Source organism: Crocuta crocuta, unplaced genomic scaffold (assembly GCF_008692635.1).
Source record: "Crocuta crocuta isolate KB4526 unplaced genomic scaffold, BGI_CrCroc_1.0 scaffold221, whole genome shotgun sequence".
Lineage (NCBI taxonomy): Eukaryota > Metazoa > Chordata > Mammalia > Carnivora > Hyaenidae > Crocuta > Crocuta crocuta.
This window is the reverse complement of record NW_027528610.1, coordinates 1,882,381-1,892,624: the sequence shown is the minus strand read 5'-3', so window position 1 is coordinate 1,892,624 and position 10,244 is coordinate 1,882,381. Positions and strand designations below refer to the sequence as shown.

The 10,244-nt window shown below is 49.0% G+C and overlaps 1 non-coding gene across 1 annotated transcript; it reads left to right on the top strand.

Annotated features, from left to right (window-relative positions):
• Positions 1-10,143: 10,143 nt before the first annotated feature.
• On the top strand, positions 10,144-10,218 carry TRNAN-GUU (transfer RNA asparagine (anticodon GUU)). Its single transcript has one exon. It is a non-coding gene; the product is annotated as a tRNA-Asn (tRNA).
• The last annotated feature ends 26 nt before the right edge of the window (positions 10,219-10,244 follow it).

The window sequence follows — 10,244 nt, the reverse complement described above, 5'->3', positions numbered from 1 at the left end:
CTGAGTCCCCAGACGACGCCCCTGCAAAGAAACCTGCGCAGCCTCGGATCAGTTACCTGCGTCTCGGTGCCGGGGGCGGGGCGGGGGCACCTGGCGGCCGCATCACCTGTTCCTTCAAAGCGCCGCGTTTGGACGCGGGGGACCCACCTGCCTGCACCAAACAACCGGCTCTCTGTCCGCGGCGAGGCCTCCACACACGCTTCCCAGGCGGCAGGTCTTCAAAGGGGGCTCTTGAAAGCGGTGGGCACGGGCTCTGCCCTTTCCCGAGCCCCCCGCCTCTCCGGGACCCCCGTGGGAAGCGACGGGGAGATCGGATTCCCCCCAGGGCGCTCCGGCTTTGTGCGACGACTCCCAGGGGAGCCCCGAGGGGCCAGGCCCCACCTCCCCGTCCTGTCTCAGCTTTCACACCGGGGGCGGGGGCGCGGCGACCTCAACTCAGCCTCAGGAAGAAGGCCTCCTGACGCGCTGTCCGCCGGGCTTGCACAACCGCGGCCGGAGAGCGTGTCCCCGGCGCCCCTGATGCGCCCGGAAAACCCAGACAGGACACCCCCATCTGGACGCAGACACGCACACGGGGACCTCACTCCTGACCTGCCCGTCTCCACGGGCCGAGGGCGGAAGGGAGCCGCCCAGCCGGGCTCCAGGGCCCCTGCGTCTCCTACTCTGGGCGAGTGGCCGGCGGGGAGACAATTGCTCGTTGCCAAGCCTGGCTCACCCAAGGGTGATTTCAGCTGCCTTCCATGCACAAAAAAGGTGCAAACGAAGCAGACATTCCAGGGCAGGGACCATTAACAAGGAGAAGCTGAAGCGTCCGACTTGGGCTCAGGTCATGATCTCAGTTCGTGGGTTCCAGCCCCGCGTCCAGCTCTGTGCTGACAGCTCGGAGCCTGGAGCGGCTTCAGATTCTGTGTCTCCCTCTCTCTCTGACCCTCCCCCGCTCACTCTGTGTGTCTCTCAGGTGCCTCAAATCTCTCTGACTTCTCCCATTTTCAACCTGCGCATTGGCTGCCAAACGCTTCACCTGATTAGGTCAGGCCCACTCAGAATAATCCTCCCTCTTTATCAACAGAAAGTCCGCTGATTGGAAAGTCACCTGATAAATGGTACCTGTGAGGCCTTTTCACCTTTCCCGGTCAGTGTGGCCTGACCACAAGGCTGGCCTCCCTTCCATTTATAGTCCGTCCCCAATTCAAGAGGAGGTGGTTACACAGGGTATAGACACGCAGGGGTGAACATGTTACAGACCCCGTAGAATGGGCCTAGCACAAGCACACTCGTATCGTAGTCCTCACCGGCTACCTATCAACCAAAGAACGCCCAAGGCCGGGCATTTTCAAATACCCCCAAACAAACTAACAACAGGAAAAAATCCTAAGGCATCGCCATGAATCACCACAGCCCCAATTCCTACCGTCAGATTCCGCTGGATGGGTAACAACTTGGCAAAGTCAGGGACTGGATCTGCCTTTGAGGCTGATAGAGATCTGGACGCACAAGCCGCGGTGTCCAGACACCAGACACGCATCAGAGTCCAAATGCAAGAGAGTTCCTTCAGGGGACTGATGCTCAGTGACGTGCCTGTGATTCCATAGGGAGGTTCCAGTCACTGATTCTCCTCTTGATGTACATACAATTTTTTTGGGGGGGTGGGTAACTGGGGGGCTCAGTCGGTTGAGCGTCCGGCTTCAGCTCAGGTCAGGATCTCACGGTCTGTGGGTTCGAGCCCCGCGTCGGGCTCTGTGCTGTCAGCTTGGAGCCTGGAGCTGCTTCCGATTCTGTGTCTCCCTCTCTGTCTGCTCCTTCCCTGCTCTCTCTCTCTCTCTCTCTCTCTCTCTCTCACACACACACACACACACACACACACACACACACACAAAATTCTTCCAGCATCTGATGCCAACCTCGTCTCTTCCCGGAGTTACCTGGCTGTCGGGTGATGAGCCCCCCACGTAACAAGACTTTCTGCAGCTTTGAGCTCAGTGCTCTGCACCATCAAACCCATACGATGTCAGGTGGAGACGAAGGAGCTCAGCTCTTGTGTGTCCGCCGTCTCCCCCTGACCTCACTGCAGGTGCACGCACGACACCAGCTTCCCCGATCGTGGTCTCCCCCTTACGTTAAAAGCACCCCCCCACTTCCAAGCTCCTTCTTTCTCCCACATAAACCTGCTCTCTCTTCCCCAGATCTTTTTTGAGAATTGAAAGAAATCCAACCTCAGTCAAGTGCCAAGAGTTGAAACCGCTCCCTGGCTGAAGCCTCTTGGATTTTCATTTTAGATTCAGGTGAATCTATTCTCTTTTAAAATTTTTTTAATGCTTATTTAGTTTTGAGAGACAGAGCACGAGCCGGGGAGGGGCCGAGAGAGAGAGGGAGACACAGAATCCGAAGCAGCTCCAGGCTGAGCTGTCAGCACAGAGCCCGACGCGGGGCTCGAACCCACGAACCGTGAGGTCATGACCTGAGCCGAAGTCTGATGCTCAACCGACTGAGTCACCCAGGCGCCCTGTCCGGTGAATCTACTTTTAAGTGACACCCCATCTGAGTTGGAGGAATGGGGATCCCCACCTCTGGGCCCCTGTGTGACCTCTGAAGGGCAGACAAAGCCTATTTGGAGAACAGCGGTAATTCATCTCGGTCAGGAATCCTAGTTCGACAGACAGATAGTCTAAAGTTTCGCTGAGAGTCGCCTCCAACGCCACTCTGTTTTTCAGCAGGACAAGGAAGCCGAAATCATTCCTTACTTAGGACACGTAATTGTACAGACAGCTCTCTGTCAGCAATTACACAGACGCACTCCGTTGAAGTCCGCTTTGATCCATCGCGGCTCCTTCCTGGGGGAAATTTAATTTCCCCTCCATCGAGAAGGGAAGCGCACGTCCAAAGAAACGATCTTTCATCCATTTAGCCGAGTCCAGCCACCCTCAACAGCGGGGAAAGATTGTAGAGATGAGGACGGTCTTCGAAAAGGAAGTGGATAATAGGTAAGGCCTCCTTCACGGAGCGCTTTATTGATTTTTATATATGTCGTGTTGTCGGGTAATATTCTCTGAGTCTAATGCGGGAGGAAGGTGGTGGCAGATGCATTTCGCAAAGGCTGCCTGGGTGAGTCTGACAGCACCCACTTCCCCTGTCCTTTGTGAACTAAGCTCTGGGGAATCGCAGGGTCCTCTTTCTGGGGTGTGTTGGGGCCACAGGAGGCATCCATGTGACCTTGCTGAGGACGGAACCGTCTACCCTCAGGCTCACCGTGGACATGGAGATACAAAAACACACCCTACCGTCCAAATGACTTTGTGTTTTCCTCCATCCTGGTTCATCCCTTCAAGGCAAGAATCTGATGGTCCAGGCAAACGTTCAATCCTCACTGTAGAACTTTCTCCAAAGGCCCATCCGCTCTTTGATGGAAAGTATCGGTGGCTCATTGGCACACCAAGACGCTCCCCTTCCTGTTCCCAGCAATCGTAGAGCCTCTGAGCTCCTTTCCTTGATATTTAAATCCCGTTGTCTTGATATCCTTTTCGTACTTTATAGTGCGTTGCGCTGGCTTTGAGGTTCGCCTCTACGGATTCACCTCACTTTCCACCGTTGCTCATTGCCGTGCCCGTCTCTTCCCAGCCCTCTATCTCCCTCACCTCATACGTGCATTTCCGCCACGATTTCCCTCACTCGCTTCTCTCTGTTGACCCTACACGGTGCAAGCTGCACTCTCGGCTCCTTAAAGTGGCCTATTCTTTGGTTTGCATCGATGGTTTTCTCCCTCAACTCGTATGAGTCTGCCTCCGCCACATTATTTCTGCACCTTCCATACTTGATATAGCCCAAGTACTTTTTTTTTTGAGTTTGTTTATTTTGAGACAGAGAGAGAGAGAGAGGGAGAGAGGGAGAATCTTAAGCAGACTCCATGCTGTCAGCATGGAGCCCAATGCGGGGCCCGAACCCATGATCCATGAGATCATGACCAAATCTGAACTCAAAAGTAGGACTGAGCCAGCCTCATCAGTCCAATTACTTCTTAATAGAAAGACTCACGTACAACTGAGCACATCTTAGTTTTGGGGTGCAGAATGAGATCTCTGCTCATTCCATGGCATCTGTCTTGATTGTATTATTCATTGTACAGGACTCTCCCCCCATTTATTTGTGGGGAGTACATTCCAAGATCCCCCAGCAAATGCCTCAAACCACAGACACTACTGAACCCTCTATGGACTATGAATTTATACACACATATTCATGATAGAGACGAATTTATAAAGTAGACTCAGTAAGACGTTACCAACAACTAATGGTAAAATATAACACTTATAATATACTTTAATAAAAATTATATATACACATGTGATCTCTCTCTCTATTTCTCTCTCTCTCTCGTGCTCAGGATACCTTTCTTACTGGGAAGATGTGAGTTGGGAAGATGCCCATGTGATGCAGAGACGAAGGGAAGTGAATGAGGTAGATGTTGTGACGTAGGGTAAGCCAACTTCTGACCCTCTGATGATCCGCCAGGAGGCTTACCTGACTCCAGACCACAGATGACCGTGCATCACTGAAAGCACAGAACGCAAACCCACAGATAAGGCTGAACTACTCTACGCCGAATGTATTCAGGTCGAGTAATTGACATACTGAGACTTCAACATAATTTCGCCTAAGGAAATAGAAAATAGTACCTGGGTCGGATTGGGCTCACCCAAAGTATGTGTTGAAGGCTTAGTCTCTGTCAATGAGGAATGTGACCCATTGAGAAATCGGGTCTCTGGGTGCCTGGTGGGTCAAAAAGGTGAGAACTCAACCTCAGACTTCTGGTCTCCAGGACCCTGGGACAATTCGTTTCTTTGTGACGGTTGTTTTAAGCCATTCGAATGTGCGTTCATTTGCTATGACAGTCCCAGCAAACCAGTCCAGTACCCAATAAACTTGAAAGTTGTACTATTTGAAAAAGCAAACCGCTTTGCCCTGAAGATTCGGGGGGAGAAGGATGTTTCTCAAGGAGTGCAGAGAAATGGTCAGTTGAGACACACTCAACTTTATAGCATTTTCAATAATTCAGAAGCCATAGGCAAGAGCAATTACATGGAGTTTTTTGAACTTGCAAATAAAATATTAAATCAAATTAAAAAACTAAATACTACATCACACAAAGACAAAATACCCTCATCTATGAGTGTATGACCTCTGGGGTGGGCCTGCGTTTCCAACATCACAACATTACATTCATAAATATTTAACAGGAACACGCCTTTGGACTCAGGGAGAAGTGTTATTCCTGTAAGTGGCAGAAAATGTGTTTCTTTTCCCCCTCCCGTAAAGCATCACCCCAACATTATTTCTGGTGGGTACGGAAAGCCATTCTCGAAACGTAACAAAGGCACCAACGTAAGAGCAGAAAACAAAGGAGAAAACCAGGCGATGGGTTTGGGATGAAGAGAGGCATCTCGGGTCCCAGTCTTGAAAGACTTTATTCCCCGAGTAACTCAGGGCCAGGCTCCTCCCCAAGGACAATGCATCCTGAAGGTGAGCTCCTCTCCTTCACACCCACAATTGTGCCGGCGCTGTCCCTGCCCTGAAACGACACCAGCTGACTCTCCCAAAATGGCGCCCTGCATGGAGTGCATAGCTGAGTCAGCCCCCGGGGACCCTCCTTTGCCCCTTCCTGGGAGGTCTCCTCATTCTCTTCTCCCAAGCCCTGCTCCCCACCATTCTCCTTCTTCCTCACCCGCCTCCTCTGAGAAGACAACTATTTCCTTCACGTCACCGTAGATTAGACGGCCGAGCCCCCGTGGGGAAACCCAACACTAGCCAACACCAATACCAACCTACTGGGGTTTCCTTCTCTGGGTTCTTGGTCTCCGCTTCTAATTTAACATCAGGGACCCGGGTAAGAAGCAACGCTTTCCCCACCAGCCCCCTCTGGAGAATGTCAGACCCGTCACTTAAACGGTAACAGCAGCTCACAGCATGCAGCACGATGAGACTCTTGACTCTACAATTGACTTTACAATTGTCAGCTCTTTACAATGACTGAGCTTATAACTCAAGAAGATATTTCTTCCCCAAGCAGGGAAAGCATCCTTGCAAGGAATAGCTTCACGTGCATCCCTTTCTGCTAATCTCATTCCCTTGCACCTGCAACAATACTGTTCTCAGAAAAGCACCTCGGGGCGCCTGGGTGGCTCAGTCGGTTTAGCAACTGACTTCGGCTCAGGTCACCATCTCGTGATTCGTGAGTTCGAGCTCCATGTTGGGGCTCTGTGCTGACAGCTCGGAGCCTGGAGCTGCTTCGGATTCTGTGTCTCCCTCTCTCTCTCTCTCTCCCCGCCCCACCCAGGCGCCCCCAGAGAAATCTTCTTATTTACCCAAGCCTTCAAAGGGAAATATTGAATCACACATCCTCCCATAAGGAGCAAACTTGAATTCCCAAGTCGGGATACCCTTTGCATAAAGGAAAGAACCATTTCCTTCATGTCACCACAGTTTACAGGACTGAGTCCCTCTGGGTAAAGCCAACACTGAATAGTACTTGCAGAACAGGCATCTTCTTTCCCCTTGCTCTTCACCCCTGTCCATTGCTTCCCTCCTAACCTCCAGCAAACAGGTGGCCTGCGGAACCTCATTACCCAAATGGACTCTGTTTGCTCCGACCTATTTCCCTTCCTGCAGAAAAACACAGAGGAAGCTTGCCAAGCTTGCATCCTTCCAAAGATGCACTTGGGTTTCCACTGGAAGACGACCCCTGAGGCTCAGATTGGGGACTTATCATTCTCTCAGCTGGACACGTGATAAAACCACGCTCTTGCCCGTGGATCTGGCAGTTCAGAGGCTGCACCCTTGAGCACATGGCACACAACAAGATCACCAAAGTTTGGAAAACATGTCCAACTCAGTAGAACACATTTTCAGTTTTTGACACGAAAAGGAACCCACTCATTAGCTCCTTTTATGCCACCATCGCAGTGGTTAGAAAAGAATCTCAAGACCTTCTAAGGCGGTGGTTTTCAAAGGGGGTCCCTGGGCCCGTAGCATCAGACCCCTGGGAAGTTGTGCCAGATACAGACCATGAGGACCAATGAAAATCTCCAGACCCACGGAATCAAAACCTCTATGTTCACAGGCCCCCAGGGTGTTTCAGACACACAGTGAAGTCTGAGAACCACCGCGTCGGGGGTGCCTTTCTCGTAAGTAGGCTAATAGCCTCTTTGGTGTCTGGTTTCTGGAATCACGGCCATGTTGAAACCAACCACAATGAGCAGAAGCCGCTCTCCAGATAATGACTCTGACGTCCGTGTGTCTGGTGAGATGAAGCAACCCAGACTGCCAGCGGGGAGCAGATTCCCAGGGAAAAGATAAATGACCTCTCTTCGCATCCCGAGGCAAATCAAATTGCTTCTTCCGTATAAAATATCATCTTGAAAGTGATGGGTTTGCCTTGCGCTTGTCTGTGAGGACATTTGGGATGACGGAGGAAAAATGGCCACCCCCGTAGCGTGTTTACTCTCCAGGTGAGCTGACGGAGCCTGCAGGCTGGCTCACCCTCTCCCTTGGTGTGGTCACCCTAACTCCAGTCCCTCCTTTTAAATGGATAATGGTGGTTACATACCCAATAAAAATGAAATACGGGCCTCAAAGAGATATCTGCACTCCTAGGCTCTCTGCACCATTATTCACAACAGCCACGATACAAAAGCACAGTGTCTATTGACAGGTGACTGGATCAAGAAATCACGGTCTAGGGGCACCCAGGAGGCTCAGTCGGTTAAGCGGCCAACCTCAGCTCAGGTCATGAACTCGCGGTTCATGGGTTCCAGCCCCGCGTCGGGCTCTGTGCTGACAGCTCGGAGCCTGGAGCCTGTTTCAGATTCTGTCTCCCTCTCTCTCTGACTCTCTCCCGTTCACGGTCTCTCTGTCTTTCCAAAATAAATAAACATTAAAAAAGTTAAAAAAAGAAAGAGATTATGGTCCAAATATACAATGGACTAGTATTATTCAGCCTGAAAAAATGAGGAAGTCCCGCCATTTTCAACAATATGGATGAAACTGGAGGGTGGTATGCTAAGAGGAATAAACCAGACACAGAAAGACAGCTACTGCGTGATGCCACTGACATGTGGGATCTAAAAGCGTTGAATGCGTAGAAGCAGAGGGTAGGACAGCAGTTTTCAGGAGCTGAGGGGTGCGGGAAATGGGCATGCTGGTAAAGGATATGATGTTTCACTGTGTATGTTGCAGAAGCTCTGAAGATTTAATAGACAACATGGCGCCTATAATTAATAAAAGTGCACTGAATATTACAAATTTGTCTCAGGTGCTCTCACCACACACACAAAAATAATAACTATGGGGGTAGATGGGAATGCTAAGTGTCTTAACTGTAATCACCATTTCACTGTGTACATGTCTATGAAAACGTGTGAAACCCCTTAAATACATATAATTTTATTTTAACAAGAGGAACAAAAATATTTAATACCTAAAAAAAATACAGTGAGTAAAGAGGTATCACTTGACTTTGGATCGGAATTCAAAAAGCACATCAACTTAGTGTTTTGTTCAACTTCTCTCCCCAACATTGCATGGAAAACCCACCACTTGGCCCTGGGCCACTTTGTAGACATGATTCCAATGTTAGCTCTACACTCATCTTTGGCTCCCTTCTCAAGGGGCACTGAGGAAAGTTAACCTTCCACCAAATGGGGCTTTCAGAAAGCTAAGTTATTCCTTCAGTTCTGCTCAAAACACCCTCGAGTAGAAGCCATTAAGACATATATGTCTTTGGAGATTTTAGCCCACGGAAACAAATGTGCAGATACACAGTGTGTGACACATTCATATATTTTGTTTTATTACCTGGAAAACTTGTACCAAAATGTATGTCACGGAAGAGACCTTCGAAATTCTGAAATTCTAAGAACATTTTCCCTGGAGCTGGAGTCAAAGTTAACATACGACTTAATAAGAAAAGAAAAGAATCCTACAATACTTTTCTGCAAAAATCAGCTGATGGTGAGGAATTGCCGGACGTTTGTAAACCGAGGCAGAGTCTGTGCTTAGTTCCACATTCACTAATTACTCGATGTGTACGGAAATCCATACTATCCTACACGATGGTTTTTGCCCCCGAAATAATCAAGGAGCTGAGAACCTCGCTTATAATTTTTTGTTTCGTTGAGTATAAAAGGAATACTACAAAGAAACATGACATGTTTAGCATAATGATGTGTCATCATGTGTTTAAATTCAACCTAACGTTTTTTTTTTCTTTTTTCTACTCCGAAAATTAAGACACAGACATCCCAGGTGAACGCTGACATCCCGAGGTGCCTCGGGCCTCGTCTCAGTAAATTACAGCCCCAAAATGTCCATATCTTACCCCATACTACAAATGGAAAAGATGCTGCTTACTATGTGACTTCCAAGTGCACCCACCTTACATATGTCATTTCATTCAATAATAAACGATTTGTGTATCAAGATACTCGATATCTTCAGTTACTGTCAGAAGTACATGGGTCACGTCCACTCTGTTCCACACCTGAAGGGGTTGGGGCTCTCCAGGAGTGAAGTGTAACAGACTGGCTTCCCAAACTACTGGAGCACAGAGCACTTCATTGGGGATGGGGGAACATTTTCACAAAATGTACACCCTTAAAGTCTGGACGTCATAATATTGAAGGACGCCTCAATCTCTAAAATGTTGTCTCTTTCAACTCAGCTACTTAAATGTATTCTGCAAATCTTTAAAAGATTCGAGGTAATTCTTCATTGGTACAGCCACTGAGACAGAAAAGGGAAATCTGTTCTAGGAAAGAAATTGATATTTCTTTAAATCGGCAACACGGACAAAAGGAGCCGACTATGAAGGGCTTCTCATTGGGTACCTTTGCATGAGAGCATTCTTCTGCAAATGAAAGAGCCGTCCGTCTCCAACAAAAGTGGGTTCAAGGAAATTTTTTAGGTCATTCTATACAGAGAGACAGGAAAAACGTGGTGTGATGTGTGGTGAACCTCTGCAGCATTTCAGAAAAGCATAATAGCCTCACTTGATATTGTAGTTAACTGGTCTCATCCTAGTTAACTGTAGTTATTGAAACTATTGCCGCTATTAACCCTCTCCACAACAGGACATACGATTTCGACTTCTGCGGGGCTGCTGGCTCGCTCAGTTGGTAGAGCGTGTGGCTGTTGATCTCAAGGCCATGAGTTCAAGCCTCGTGCTGAGCATAGAGACTACTTTAAAAAATATTTTA